The 15,798-nt window shown below is 49.9% G+C and overlaps 1 protein-coding gene across 4 annotated transcripts in view; it reads left to right on the top strand.

Moving 5' to 3' along the window:
• The window catches only part of SGMS1 (sphingomyelin synthase 1), a 65,825-nt gene that overhangs the window by 25,979 nt on the left and 24,048 nt on the right, over positions 1–15,798 (top strand). For 3 of the 4 annotated variants that reach the window (XM_008633280.2, XM_017733776.1, XM_017733775.1), the window contains exon 2: positions 3,856–4,093. The gene's annotated coding sequence lies outside the window, so the exon portion shown is untranslated. Of the gene's footprint in view, positions 1–3,217; positions 3,235–3,855; positions 4,094–15,798 lie in introns of those variants that run through there. The other variant, XM_017733777.1, reaches the window with a different exon arrangement.

The following is a 15,798-nucleotide window of genomic DNA, read 5'->3' as shown; positions in this document are numbered from 1 at the left end:
TTTCCAGAGGATTCCGGTTTGCTGCCAGGGTTTAAAATACACCTTCGCTCTTGCACATGTGCTCGAGCACATGATGCTGAAACTGGAGGAATTCTGCTCAGGGAACTCAGTTCAACTTGCAAGCAGGCTGAGCTTTTTATAGGGAGAGAGGCAGAAGAAGAGTGGTTTCCTGTGGACGTTGCTTTGTGAGTCACACGTTACATGACACAGCATTCCTCCCGGGAAACTTAATTGCTGGAACCGATGAGCACATCAGTGCTCGGGAAGCTCCCCTTGTGTTAGCAAACACACCTGAACACTTTGCCTGGCGCTTCTGGAAGTTGTTCTGATAGCACTTTAGAGATTTTAAACTCGGCTGTTTCATGTTTTTCAGTTTCTATCAGAACTCCATTATGTAAATATTTTTAGTTTCAAAAGCAACTGGCCATTAACAGCCTTGCACAGAAGACGTTGTAATGGCTGTTAATGCTGTAACACAGATGAAATAATAATTATTATTTTATTATATGTGTAATAATAAAGTTTCACATTACTTCTCTAAGTGATTTTATGCAAACAAAGGTCAGAGTAGCTTTATAATGCTCCTGTAGCACATTTTTTCTGATGTATCAGTGACCAGGACAGGTTACTTGAACGGACAGACCAAAAAAAATGCTTTGAAGGTCTTTTGGGATACATGGGGTGGATGTATAGATCTATATTGCTCATGTGAAGCCATATGAACACAGCACACAGTCCCAGTGCTGGGCTGACCCTGCTGAGGGACCTCAGGGCTGTGTCCAGTTCTGGGCCCTCCCGGCCAGAGAGCCCTGGAGGGGCTGGAGCATGTCCAGGGCAGACCCCAGCCAGCCCCAGGGAAGCAGCCCTGCGATGGGGCCCTGTGTGGTGGGGGATCCCCATGCCCAGAGATGCCCTGACACAGCCCCAAGGACCTGGTGCAGCTGCCCAGAGCCTGAGCCTGGCCATGAGTCCTCCTGTTTCTACCCAGCCAGTTCCCTCCTAGCTCTGGTTTACCTGGACAGGGCAGGGCTGAGTCTGGAGGAACCCTTTTTCACAGAAGGGGTGCTCAGGCCTTGGCAGGGGCTGCCCAGGGAGCTTTGGAGTGCCCATGCCTGGAGGTGTCCAAGGAAGGGCTGGAGGTGGCACTCAGTGCTCTGGGCTGGGGACAAGGTGGGCATCGGGCACAGCTTGGACTCCATGGGCTGGGAGGGCTTTTCCAGCCTCAGGGATCCTGGGATTCTGAGCAGCTTAGCTTTTTCCTTACTTGTACTAGAGTTTAGTTCCCACCTTCAGTGCTGGATTTCATCTGCCAATACATAATTCTTTTCTGATGGGTGGGGGAAAAGGAGGCTCAACATAATCTGACTGTTTTTTATATTTAGGCAGACTTAAGCTGGATTCAAGGCAAGGAAAGCCTTTCCCCAGGCCTTTGGAAGGACATTCCAAATGCACGTGGTGCTTGAATGATCAAGACACATCAGCACTGGAGCTTGGTAGCAGCTCTTTCTCCTCAGTACCACCAGACAACCTCAAATTAGTTTTTGTGTCACACTGCTCATGTTCTGGTGGGGAAAGAAGCAACATCTCTGTGGCAATCTCTGTTCTTCAGGCGTTTTTTGGGTCCTTGTCACTCTTCCTGTTGAAGCAGGATGGAGGTGAAACAGCAGCAGGCACTGAACTGTGAGCAGTACTCCCAGATATTCAGTCCTATAGAAAGAAAATTATGTCATCAGCTCAGGCTGTCCTCTCTCGCAGCCCTTAGGCTAAATATGTCCTGGCTGGATTGTGTAGGAGAAAAATACCCCTCCTTTGCACGTCCTGTGGAAGAGTTCATTGTGTTTCTTTTTGTGTGGGGCTTTAGAGGGTGTTATGTTGTATCTGCCTGGACACATGAAGTATTTAAATGCACCACTGTTGGAAAGGTGTTCCCAAAGCTCCCTTTTAATTACCTGTAATACTCGTCAAACTGTCTTCTCTTCTCCCTTCTGGCCCCACCTGACTCGTGGGAGAACAGAGCTGGCTTTGTTATGTGCCTTGAGGTCACTGAACTCACACAGGCCTGGATCATGGGGGAAAAGTACTGCCAAGATCTGCTGGAGTAACACAAGAGCATTTCTGTCAGATAGGAACCCATTTCTTGTCAGGAGGGAGTTACTGAGTTGGTCTCTGGCCTCACCAGGTGACTTCTGCTGCCCTGAGAGGTGTGTGAGGGCCCGAAATAGACACGAGCGTTGTCAGCATAACACGGAGTCCTTGGCCTGTGCCGTGTCTTCTAATTAGGCTGTAGGTTCCTTATATATATTCTCAGTGGGAGGGATTTACAGGGTTGGTACCGATTGAATAATGTCTCAGAAATCTTTAGGTACTGAGCAGTTACCAGTTTCACTCCAGAAGCTCCCCTGGAAAGCAGGGCCAGCTTGGGCAGATGATATCTGTCGAGTATTACAGAGCCCAGTTACTAAAAGACTGCTGGAAAAAAAAAAAAGGAGCTCTCTGGTGGCTCATCCACACTTCCCGTCACTCCTCAGATTTTAAATAAAATGGGCTGAGTTGAATTTGACCATGGGCCATTTTTAGGTGTCTAAACTTTGTGGAGGAGCTGATGGTGAGCACATTGTTCCACTGGATACTTGGCTGTTTCCATGTGTTAGGAGCAAGCACTGCTGGGCTGTGTCCAGGGGCATGGATCTATTAAAAAACCCCGAAGCAGCTACTCCTTTCAAATACTCTTTTTCTGTATGACAGGATGAGTGTGGAAGGATTTCTGTGTGCAGCTTCTGAAAATACTTTTTTCCACCCTGTGCTTCTTCGATGTGGCTCTGCAGATTCCTCGGTATTCCTGGCAACAGGCTCCCTCTCTCGGGATGGAGCTCAGAAAACCTGATGCTGCTATTTGTTAATGCCGCTGCCTAGTTTTTAATTTCCACATTATTTCATCTGTGGAGTGGAAGCAGGCTTGCTTCCTACGCCTCTGACTTCACTCCTGGACAGTGTCTCTGTTGGATCCAGCAGCCAGCAGACTCGGGAGAGTCCGTGCTCTGCTGGAAAACACTGCCAGCGCTGCTCATCCCGTCAGTCTTCCCAACATGTGACTCAGCCTGCTTTGTGTTGTGGTTTTGTACTGAATTACAGCAGCTCCCTTCTGTCCCAAGGCAGCGGCCAGCAGACATCCTCTGCTCCGTCTCACCTGGGATGCTTTCACCAGCCTTTCCCGCTGGATCTGTGTGCCCGGAGGTCCTGTGTGCTTCCAGTCCTTGCTGTGACTTTCGGGAGAGAGGCTGGATGCCAGCCCTCGGGGACGGGAGATGCTGCCCGGCCAGGGACTCTGCTGCTGGTGGCAGCAGTGGGATGGAGCCAAAAAATTCATGGAAAGCTTGGGGAATTGGTTGTTTTGCTTTGTGTTAGTGTGGTGGAACACGACTTTTCGGTGGAGGTTTTTTTTTTCTTTTTAGGGTAGGACTTAACATCTGGTACTCGTGTATATTGGAAAAATTAATCTTCCCTCCCTGCAGTGACTTTTTCAGCTTCCAAAAGCGACACTTAAATGAAAGCGTTACGTGCGTACAGTAGGAATGAACAGACTGAACTTCGGTGATAAACCCACTTCCCCGTGTTTTAGGCGCTGTTTGCCGGCAGAACAGCCCTGCCCGGAGCTGTTGCACCACCCGCGGCCGGGCTGGCACTCCCGGCCTCCTCCTCCTCCTCCTCCTCGCGCTGTTCCTCCTGCCGCGGGCGCTCCGTCCCCTCCTCTGCCGGTGCTGACGCACGGGCGCGCCCGGGGAAGGAGCGGCGGGAGCGCGGTCGCTCCATCCCCTCTGGATCTCTCCGCTCACCTCTCCCGATTTCCCTCCGCAGGCGCTTCCCGCGGGGCTGGCGAGCGCCTGGGAAAGGAGCACTGACGAAGCCCAGCCCGGGGGAAGTTGAAAGGCAACTTTGAAGGCGAAGGAAGTCGGGGCTGGCGAAGGAGACGCGGGGCCGGGAGTGGCCGCGCCGCCGCCGTGTCCCCGTCCTGCTGCCGGGAGCGGCGCGTCTGCCTGCAGCTGAAGGGGAAAAGCCGTGTTACCTGCTGCTGTCTGCCGCCTGATTTCCAGGAGTGAGTAGCTCTCCTCTCCGGATGGTCCCGTTTGAGAGTAAAGGCGTGTTTGGCTGCTGCTGGTGGGCCGGGGGCTGCGTTTGGGAAGCGACAGAGGGACTTGGATACAGTCAGATCTACAGCACAGCTCTGGGGAGTTGGTTGTCTTTTTGCTCGGGTGACTTTTTTTGAAGTGGCGCTTAAGCCTGTGCTTACTTTCTTGTTTGCTGCTTTTGGTTTTAATCTTAGCTTTTAGTTTAGCTTGGGGTCTTTTTTCCTAGAAGCCAGCCAGGCTACCAGCACGTGGGACAGCAGTGAGGTGCCCGTGAGTCCCCCTGGCTTGTCCCCCAGATTGTGTCAGGGGTGTGTTTCCATCAGGCAGCTTTATCTCCTGCTGGGGCACGGAATCTCCCTGTGGTTTCTGGGTTTGGAGGTTTGTTTGCAATACACCTGCGGGAGATAACCAGAATTACACAGCGTGGCAACGGCGTTGCCTGCACAGACTGAAAGCCAGGGACAATCTGCTGTCCCTTCTGCCACCTCGGGCAGCTCTCCCCACGCCTGACCTCCCCCTTGAGTGCTGCCAGGTATCCCCAGGGCGGTTGCAGTGTTTGTATGAAACAGCAAGAGCAAGAAGGTGTTTCAGGCTTTCTGTGAGGCTGCAGAGAGGCTGTGCCTGGGCAGTGCCGTGTGCCCGTGCGTGCTCCGTGTGTGTCACGGTGTCACCGCTGCCCCACAGCGTGAGTGCTGCGGCTGTACAGCAGGCTGGCCCTGGGTGTGGAGCAGAGCCCGTGAGTCACAGGCAGAGCGCAGAAATCCTCTCGGAGAGCTGCAGGCGCTGCAGCAGGGGAACAGAACTTTATCCGTGAGCTGCGCCCGGGATCCGCTGTGGAGTCTTTCCAGGGGCTGTGATCCTATTTGTGCGTTTCGGGCATAGCCGCCTTTTCTTCTCATCCTAAACCTCTTTGGAACTCAATGCTTTAATCTGGAAGCTTTCTAATAGATTTAGAGCGATGAGTCAAGGGTTTTTTTTACTTCTGGGGAAGAAACTAAACCAAACTGCCTGCAGTAGTTCATCTGTGTGTATTTTTTATACATATATTTGTGTATGTGCGCACACAAGTGTACACACACAGAACAGCTACTCCAGGCGTTGGTTTTTGGGCTGTGTGTGTACAGATGGGCATGTGTGTCTATATAAAAAATGGTTTTTTAAAGCAGGATGGTGTGAGCAAACTTAGAGGAGCATGAATTTCTTCCTGCTCTGTCAAGTAATACCCTGCCTCCTTCATTTGCCAGTTGATTTGGTTATGCAGACAAAGGCAGGAAAACAGACCATAACAAAACCACTCTTATCTAAGCTAATCTGCTTCCAGTACTGTCAGGTAAATCATTAACCCACGGGCCCAGTGCTTGTAAAAGCTGCTGAAGAGGTTTCCTGCCCCTGAAACTCCTGTTTTCCAGAAGGTAGGAAGTGAAATTACTTGCAGATCTTGGTTTCACGTGTGGGTGTTTGCTGCTGCCGTGGTTTCTGTGCCTGTTAACAAAGTGCTGTAGTCCAGTGGATTAATGAGGGGAGAGGGCCTGTTCCCTGCGGTCTTTTTCCTAAGAGAGCAGCTCCAGCTAAGGCAGAGGGGAAACACAGCATTTACTTACCTGTAAGCACTGTCATTCATTAATGAAATGTAAATTCACTTGGGCTCATGGCTGATGGTGTGTTTTGCTCAGCAGCTTCATTTCCTGGCATCCTGTGATTCGAATCCGTTTGAGCTGGGAAGATTTGCTGTGGGTCTTGCTGCACTTAATTCCACACCAGACTTCTGTTTCAGATGACTTTTGTTTCTGTAGCCACGTAAGAGATGGGTTTCTCTGAGGCATTTAATACATAGAATCTGTGCAGTCCTGTCTGCATTTGCTTTACGTTTTGATCGATCGCGTTGGCATCGAGTCTGTTTTGTGTGAGTAACCTAAAGTATGGCAAATCTGTAGCACATGGACAACAGCAGGAGGAGCTTCATTTGTGATGTTTGCAGCTTTTGCCTGAACAAAAGAAAACGGGCTCAAGAAGGGCTTAAGCTATTCTAGTTGCCCATGTCCAAGAGCATGACTCAGAACTTCCAGCTAAACTCCTCCAAGCTCCCTGAGTGTTGGAGTTGTGCCTTTCCCCCCGAAGCTGGGTGTGTTTTAGGTGCCAAGCTCTCAGCCTGGCTGTCTTCTGCCAAAGGTCTGCCTGGTCCTACAAGGGGATTTTCAGGCATCTCCGGGGAGGAAAGGGGTCCAAACAATTCCTTGGAGGGCACAGCTCAGAAACCTGGAGCTCAGTTCCAGTGAGAGCCCGTGCCCAAAGTGCTGTGTGCCATTCGGCACGGCTCAGCGCCCTGCACAGCCTGTGCTCTGCCTGCCCGGCTTTCCAGCCGCCTCTGAGAGCTCCAAACTGCTCCTGCTGCTCAGGAAAGTGCCCTTTTTGCTTGGTTAACTTTACAGCCTGGCTGCACATTAGCTTTTTAAAGCTGAGTTTTTTAAAGCTGCTCTCCATGTGAGGAGAGAATTCAGGGGTTGCTGTGCGTCTGGGTTACACCTGAGACTGAGTGCCTGAGGGGGGAGATATCCAGACCTGGAGGAGAAGGTGACTCCAGCCCTTTTCCCGGGAGGTGTGAGCTTGTGGAAGGAGGTCTCTGTACTGGGGACACCCCAGCAGGTGCTCCCAAGTGCTGTATCAGGTGGTGGCACTGGATTGCAGAGGGCAGGGTGGTCCCTCCTCCCTGTCCGGGGCAGCCCAGCACAGGAGCAGATCCACACTGTGGATCCTCACTTAAGCCTCTCTCTGAGTTTTTAGGGACAAAAGGTGCTGACTGGGTTCTCAGCCAGTTTAGGTAAGCCATGGTCCCTTGGGCAACCAGGTTGCCACACTCTGTGTGCAGTCAGAGCTGTTGTGGCCACAAGGGACAAGGAGAAGGAACACACCTTGGGAGTGTCTGTGCTGCCCCTTGTGCACTCGCCTCTGGCCTGAGGATGGTTTTTCGCCTGGAAAATTGCCCTGATGGAGCACTCTGTTGTCTCCAGCTGCTTTCTGCAGCTGTCTGCATGGCAAAGGAGGTGGGGGAAATGACTCTGGTTAAAAATAGAAAGGCGGATTAGGAAATGTGAGGTATGGTTTCAACACCCAAAGTGTACACACACAGAACAGCTACTCCAGGCGTTGGTTTTTGGGCTGTGTGTGTACAGATGGGCATGTGTGTCTATATAAAAAATGGTTTTTTAAAGCAGGATGGTGTGAGCAAACTTAGAGGAGCATGAATTTCTTCCTGCTCTGTCAAGTAATACCCTGCCTCCTTCATTTGCCAGTTGATTTGGTTATGCAGACAAAGGCAGGAAAACAGACCATAACAAAACCACTCTTATCTAAGCTAATCTGCTTCCAGTACTGTCAGGTAAATCATTAACCCACGGGCCCAGTGCTTGTAAAAGCTGCTGAAGAGGTTTCCTGCCCCTGAAACTCCTGTTTTCCAGAAGGTAGGAAGTGAAATTACTTGCAGATCTTGGTTTCACGTGTGGGTGTTTGCTGCTGCCGTGGTTTCTGTGCCTGTTAACAAAGTGCTGTAGTCCAGTGGATTAATGAGGGGAGAGGGCCTGTTCCCTGCGGTCTTTTTCCTAAGAGAGCAGCTCCAGCTAAGGCAGAGGGGAAACACAGCATTTACTTACCTGTAAGCACTGTCATTCATTAATGAAATGTAAATTCACTTGGGCTCATGGCTGATGGTGTGTTTTGCTCAGCAGCTTCATTTCCTGGCATCCTGTGATTCGAATCCGTTTGAGCTGGGAAGATTTGCTGTGGGTCTTGCTGCACTTAATTCCACACCAGACTTCTGTTTCAGATGACTTTTGTTTCTGTAGCCACGTAAGAGATGGGTTTCTCTGAGGCATTTAATACATAGAATCTGTGCAGTCCTGTCTGCATTTGCTTTACGTTTTGATCGATCGCGTTGGCATCGAGTCTGTTTTGTGTGAGTAACCTAAAGTATGGCAAATCTGTAGCACATGGACAACAGCAGGAGGAGCTTCATTTGTGATGTTTGCAGCTTTTGCCTGAACAAAAGAAAACGGGCTCAAGAAGGGCTTAAGCTATTCTAGTTGCCCATGTCCAAGAGCATGACTCAGAACTTCCAGCTAAACTCCTCCAAGCTCCCTGAGTGTTGGAGTTGTGCCTTTCCCCCCGAAGCTGGGTGTGTTTTAGGTGCCAAGCTCTCAGCCTGGCTGTCTTCTGCCAAAGGTCTGCCTGGTCCTACAAGGGGATTTTCAGGCATCTCCGGGGAGGAAAGGGGTCCAAACAATTCCTTGGAGGGCACAGCTCAGAAACCTGGAGCTCAGTTCCAGTGAGAGCCCGTGCCCAAAGTGCTGTGTGCCATTCGGCACGGCTCAGCGCCCTGCACAGCCTGTGCTCTGCCTGCCCGGCTTTCCAGCCGCCTCTGAGAGCTCCAAACTGCTCCTGCTGCTCAGGAAAGTGCCCTTTTTGCTTGGTTAACTTTACAGCCTGGCTGCACATTAGCTTTTTAAAGCTGAGTTTTTTAAAGCTGCTCTCCATGTGAGGAGAGAATTCAGGGGTTGCTGTGCGTCTGGGTTACACCTGAGACTGAGTGCCTGAGGGGGGAGATATCCAGACCTGGAGGAGAAGGTGACTCCAGCCCTTTTCCCAGGAGGTGTGAGCTTGTGGAAGGAGGTCTCTGTACTGGGGACACCCCAGCAGGTGCTCCCAAGTGCTGTATCAGGTGGTGGCACTGGATTGCAGAGGGCAGGGTGGTCCCTCCTCCCTGTCCGGGGCAGCCCAGCACAGGAGCAGATCCACACTGTGGATCCTCACTTAAGCCTCTCTCTGAGTTTTTAGGGACAAAAGGTGCTGACTGGGTTCTCAGCCAGTTTAGGTAATCCACACTGTGGATCCTCACTTAAGCCTCTCTCCTTTGAGTTTTTAGGGACAAAAGGTGCTGGCTGGGTTCTCAGCCAGTTTAGGTGAGCCATGGTCCCTTGGGCAACCAGGTTGCCACACTCTGTGTGCAGTCAGAGCTGTTGTGGCCACAAGGGACAAGGAGAAGGAACACACCTTGGGAGTGTCTGTGCTGCCCCTTGTGCACTCGCCTCTGGCCTGAGGATGGTTTTTCGCCTGGAAAATTGCCCTGATGGAGCACTCTGTTGTCTCCAGCTGCTTTCTGCAGCTGTCTGCATGGCAAAGGAGGTGGGGGAAATGACTCTGGTTAAAAATAGAAAGGCGGATTAGGAAATGTGAGGTATGGTTTCAACACCCAGCCGGGATGCTCTCACAACTCGCTGCTGCCACCGAAAGGGGAAGGACTTGCTTGTGCTTGTGTGCCTGCAGAAAACCCGGGAAAGACAAACCGTGGAATCACCCAGGCACAGGAGAGGAGGAGGAGGATGCCTCTGAGAAAAGCTTGTTGAGCTCTGCTGGCACAGGTGACACGAGTCCAGGTGTGCAAGGACTGGAATTCAGGAATGCTCCCTTTGGAAAGGTTGGGTTTAAACTTCCAGCTGCAGCCAAGCTCATCTGGGTTAGTCTGCCCAAGTTAAGGACAAAGATTTAAGGAGATTTACTCTGCTGTTTGAATTGTTCTTATTCTGCTGTTTTATGGGGAGAGTTCTGCTTGGAAAAAAAACCCAAAACCAAAAAGTGCTGGGGGCGTGATTTCCCTGAATGTGAATGTGTAATATGACACTCTCAGAAGAGACTTTATTTTGCAATAAATGTGTGAAGTGTCAGGAGAAAGAGTCAACAGACAAGCCAAGGGTAAATAACTTGTGCTTTGGAAACCGTGGTCTTTTGGAGTGTTGCTTTTAGGAAGTGGGTTGATTTTGTCACCAACCTTCAGCGTTTCTCACTGTTCCTTCTGGTTATCACTGATCCTTTTGATATATTTTCTGTTGCCTTTTCTAAATCAACTGAATTTCTAAAATCCACTTAGGAAAAGCATTATTTTCCTTGTTGAAAAGTTTGTTTGCTGCTGCTTTTTTTGTCTTTGGTTTTTGGGGTTTGAGTTTATTTTTACTTGCTTTCTTTAATGTTTTTTAACTCTTTATCAGCCTTGAGAACAGTTTGAGTTCTCCTGCTGTTCCCTAGTACAGCTCCTGTTGTTGTAGCACTCCCAGCCACACACTGATAAACAGTGACCCATCCTGTTCAGCGTTCAGAAATATCCAGGGGCATTTCAGATATCCTGGAAATCCATCCTAGATGGATGCTAAAACCCAGGACGCGTCCTGTACCAAGCACTCCCTGCACAGGGCGTGGTGAAGGGACTACAGCAGTTATTCATCATAGCTAAAGAATGTTTATCTAATATTTAGTACAGAAAACGTGTCACATAACACATCTCCTGGGCAAATGATTGGAAGACAAACAGCATTTATTCTTTTCAAGGAGCTGTGGATACAAGGTGGAATTCAGTATCAAGTCAGAGTTTACCTGGAATTATTCTACCTTCTAAAAGTGAATTTAAAAATTGAAGTTACACTTCAACCTCTGAAAAAGAATCCTGAAGACAAGCAGGTATTTTTACTCAGTTATGTTTCAAACACTTCAGTATGATTTCTCATGAATTACTGGGCTGCTTTTCATAAGCAGGAGTAAAAATTCATTGTTCCCAGTGATAGATATAACACTGTTTTCTTGTAAATTTAAAAGATCAGCAGTCAAGCAGATTTTTCACCACTAAGAATATGGATGTTGTAATAACTTGATTTATTTTTTTTAAACAATGAAACTGAGCACATTTAACTCCAATTTATTTGTGTTGGAGAAGCTGATGCTTTGGGATTGTTGGGTATTAAGCATCAAGGAGATGCTTAAAGAGAAGGATTTATTTGGAAGACCACCAGCTAATGAGTTCCGGTGCAACTTTGATTTCAGTTTTTTCATCTTCCCAGCTCTCTGGGTTTTTTTCCATATTATTTCTAACTCCTTTGGTGTTTTGAAATTTTCTCTTTTGATCTCAGCCACCTGCTTTGCTCTGGGGACATTGGTTTGTCTGTTCTAAACTGGTCACACCCCACCTAAATCCTGGCATTGTTCAGCTCTCTCAGTGTGTTTGGATGTTGTACTTAGGTTAAAGCAACAAAGAACAACCCCAGGCACCAGCACAGGCTGGGGGGTCCCTGCTGGAGCAGCTCTGAGGGGAAGGACCTGGGGGACACCGAGCTGTCCCTGAGCCAGCAGAGTGTCCTGGGGGTCCTGGGGGACACCGAGCTGTCCCTGAGCCAGCAGAGTGTCCTGGGGGTCCTGGGGGACACCGAGCTGTCCCTGAGCCAGCAGAGTGTCCTGGGGGTCCTGGGGGACACCGAGCTGTCCCTGAGCCAGCAGAGTGTCCTGGGGGTCCTGGGGGACACCGAGCTGTCCCTGAGCCTGCAGAGTGTCCTGGGGGTCCTGGGGGACACCGAGCTGTCCCTGAGCCAGCAGAGTGTCCTGGCGCCAAGGAGGCCAATGGGATCCTGGGGGCAGCAGGACAGAAGAGCATTCCCAGCAGGGCAGGGAGGGATCCTGCCCCTCTGGGCAGCCCTGGAGGCACCTCTGGAGTGCTGTGTCCAGCCCTGGCTCCTCAGCACAGCAGGGCCAGGGAGCTCCTGGAGCGGGGCCGGCGGAGGCTGCGCAGCTGAGGAAGGGCCTGGAGCATCTCCGTGCCCAGCACAGGCTGAGGGAGCCGGGGCTGCTCAGCCTCGAGAGGAGCCCCAGCTGAGAGGGGCCCTCAGCCCTGGCTGTCCCTGGCTGCAGGGAGGGCTCCGAGCAGGGCCCGGGCTCTGCTCCGGGGCCCAGCAATGGCACCAGAGCACCGGGCAGGGCCTGAGCCCAGCAATTGCCCTGCCCAGGAGGCAGAACTGCTGCCCTGGGCAGTGCCCAGCCCTGAGCACATTGGCCACAGAGGCTCTGGGCTCTCCTCCCTGGGGCTGTTGCAGAGCTGTGTGCACACAGTGCTGTGCCTGTGCTCCGGGATGGCCCTGCTGGAGCAGGGAGGTGCCACCAGGTGCCCTCTGTGCTCCCTGCAGCCTGAGCCATCCTGGGATCCTGTGATCTGACCTGGGCAAACCTTGAGAAACTTTAGTTTGTGTTGATACAGTTGCAGAGAGAGAGTGGACAGATTTTTCAGGTGGTGAGGGGATCTCTAGTCCTGGTGAAGTTATGGAAAATGATACTGCAAAAGCTGAATGAGAAATGAAAGCAACTTTCTGCTATGTTTGCCTTCACGGATCTCCTTGCTGCTTCAGGAAACAGAAGTGGTGCAGCTGTTTGCTGGGAATAGGATTTTAGAGTGAAGAAGGGGAGGTGAGAGTGAACTCTGATAGCCCAGAACAGTTTGCCCCGGTTTGATTTCTGAGCTACTAAATTTACATCACAACCCTCTCCCAAACCATGTGTATTTTAAATGATAACAGTACAAAGGTGCAGCAAAGGGACTGTTTGCAGACATTTTTCCCTGTGTGTGATGGCTTGGCTTTTACCAGATGTGAAGGGAGAGGTGGGAAAAGAATTGATCTGGTAATTTGGGGTTACTTAAGCTAAGAGCACCGGGTTACTGGTTTGGATTTATGTGGGAGAAGAGTGACCCAGGCTCAGACTTTTGTTAATGTTTAATGTTGTGTAACGTTCTGCCCAGGCATAATTGAGCCATCAGCACAGGAGTGATCCCGTTGGAGGGGTTTATTCTGAGTGATTACAGAGCCAGCATGCTGTGGCTTTCATTTCACTGCAGTCTGAGCTCATTGATGAACAGGGTCATCATTTATTTACAGTTCTTGGGATCCTTTCACACTGATTCTCCTTTTGGGCAGGGAGGAGGATGAGCAGACACCACAAAGTTATTGAAAATACTCTGTCCTCTCTTTCTGGTGGTGATTTGGCACTTCCCTGGTTTTAGAGCCTCTCCGCTTTCTCCTAATGCTGGTGACTTTTCATCTGGATTGTGCCACTGGGCTGGGAAGGGTCTGACACGTGGGGCTGGGAGGGGCCTCACGGAGCAAAGCAGAGAGGGAAGAGCAGACTCTACCGGGATGGAAAGGAGAATCAAGAGGAAAAAAGCCAAAGAGCACAAACACTCCTGCTGGTTCTTGTCTAGGTCTCAGCTTCAGGTGAATGCTCCTGATTTTTCTTCCCAGTTTCTTTATTTCTTCCTGATTTTGTGAGATTCCTGCACATAACAATTTGTCTCCATGCTCTGCTGATGAGTCACGGGGCTGCATCAATAAATCCAGTTTTATGCCGAGCTTTGAAGCAGGGAGGGAGTCCTGTCTAAAAAGTACCTTTGAAAACTGGTGAGCAGAAGCTGCAAAGAGAAGCTGTGGCTGCTCCATCTGTCTAAGGCCAGGTTGGAGCACCCTGGGATAGTGGAAGGTATCCCTGCCCGTAGCAGGGGGTAGGACTGGTTGGGCTTTAAGGTCCCTCCCAACCCAAACCATTCTGGGAGTCTGTGAAGTGATTTTATACTCAGAAATAACTTTGGGCATGAAGATGACGTTCAGTTCTGTTGAACCTCTGGCTAATCAGAGGAGGCGGCAGCCACAAGTTGTGTTAGGGCAGACGTGTCTATTTCTGGGTCTTCAGTGGGGACCTGTTGAGCTTTGTAGTCCTGTGAGGTAGGAAAGAGCAGTGTGAAGTCCCTGGAAGACCTGAGTACCACTGGCTTGGAGCTTTGCATGTCCTGTCCTAGAGAATTCACTTACACAGCTGAGCACAGGCTTCATCCTGAGCTCATCCATCTGGCTGCAAAGTCACCTCAAGTCTACTTCGTAAATACAGAGTAGTAAAAAGGTAGGCCAGAAATACTTTGGGCCTACTCTTCAAGGTGGAGGGTGGTTTTTCAACTAGATACAGAGTTGTCATGACTGAACTTGGAGGTTGTTGTCTGCCACCAGTTGTCTGAAAGCTGCTGTGCCTTTCGAAGCAAATTGTACCAACGCAGAAGAGGCAAGATGTTGTGCATTGTAAACAGTAGTGTTATTTGTCAGTCAGCTGCCTGAAATAAAAAAATCTCAAGACAAAGGAGATGGCAGTGACTGGGGGCAAGTTTTCCATAAGTAGCTATTACTCTTCCCTAGAGAAATTTGCCAAAGCAATACTTGTAACTGCTAACACTTGAAATTGTGAAGACATTGTGTTTGCGTGGCAAAGCTCTGGAAAACAGGTAACAGCAGTGAGTTTCAGCAGTGCACTTCAGAACTGCTGTCGTGGCCCCAGGCAGGGAAATCAGACAGAAAGGAGCGTTTTGGTTTGAATTTCCAGTGAGTGTCCCCAGGGACTACCCAGAGCAGCTGTGGCTGCCCCTGGATCCCTGGCAGTGTCCAAGGCCAGGCTGGACATTGGGGCTTGGAGCAGCCTGGGACAGTGGGAGGTGTCCCTGCCCATGGCAGAGGTGGAACTGGAGGTAAGGTCCCTTCCAGAACATTCTGGGATTCTGTGCATGCCATCCCATTCCAAGTGCTGTGTTTGGTGGAGACCCACACCGAAATCATCTGATGTTTGTCTCGAGGCTTGGTTCTGCCTTTCACCCATCTGGCCTGACTAAATAATACATGAACTAAAGTGGTTTCTGCTACTTTTAGGCAGTGTAGCTCACAAAGGCAAATATAAATGCAACACTTTTTAATATCAGACTCCCTTGCCTGCTGACTGACCCCAGATTCTGTGCCCTCTGTTAGGGGACACAAGTCCCTTTGTCCTCAATGATTTATGCAGCACCTACAGTAGCAGGGCCTGTTGCTTTCGGATGGGTGTGCATTCATATTTTATGTCTCTGCCTGCCCTTCATGTTTTATTTAATGGAGAGTGTAAGGAAATTGGTTACTTGGCAAAACCTGGCTTTTAGTGGGCTAAGGAGCTCCAGGTTTCCTGATTTTTGGGCTGGCGCTGTGTCCGCTCCATACCCCAGGGGCTGTTCCACTGCTTCTCGAGAGCTTTCTGAATATTGTTCCTTCCTCCCTGCTCCTCCAGAAAGGGAGGAGAGCCTGCAGCCCTGCTGCTGGCAACCTGTCTCCTGCAGATGATGTTTGGGGAGGGCAAGAAATCCCAAAACCACATAGGAACATGGTCTCCTTGTGCTGTCCAGGAAATGCTGGCTTTTCTGGGCTGAGCTCAACTGTGTCCCCATCAAATCTGAATTTATGTGGTGCCATATGTGGCATGTCTTACATTTCAGACCGATCCAGACCAGCAGAAGTTTGTTTCAGGATCAGATAAATTCCAGTCCCCACATTGTTTCACTGCTGATGTGAAATCAAACCTAGAGTTAGACCCTCGTTGTCAGCACTGTTGTGGTGCCACACAGGGTGAGCTGCATATTTCATCAGGATATTTGCTACAGTACTTTTATCCCCTCACCCACATGAAATACTTGTGAATTTAGGTTATTTTCAGACCCAGTGAAAAGCTTTTGCAATGCCTGAGGACAGATAATAATATATTTACTCTTAAAAGAGAATCTCATGTGTATTTATATCCTGTGCTATCTCTGGTAGTCCCACCCTTATCTCTAAAAACCACAGAAGCAAAACAAAAAGACCTAATCAAACCCCAAACTTGAACTTCTGTGACTGTTTAATATCTTTTGGTGTGAACACTCATAGCACTTGGTCTTGTTTCCAGAATACCACTTTTATTTTTCCCACCATTAGTCATTTCAACATTTACAATGCACAACAGCTCTGCGCTGCTTGCGGGAGGAGCTCTGGCATTC

Source organism: Corvus brachyrhynchos, unplaced genomic scaffold (assembly GCF_000691975.1).
Source record: "Corvus brachyrhynchos isolate BGI_N302 unplaced genomic scaffold, ASM69197v1 scaffold334, whole genome shotgun sequence".
Lineage (NCBI taxonomy): Eukaryota > Metazoa > Chordata > Aves > Passeriformes > Corvidae > Corvus > Corvus brachyrhynchos.
This window is presented reverse-complemented; position numbering and strand designations above follow the sequence as displayed.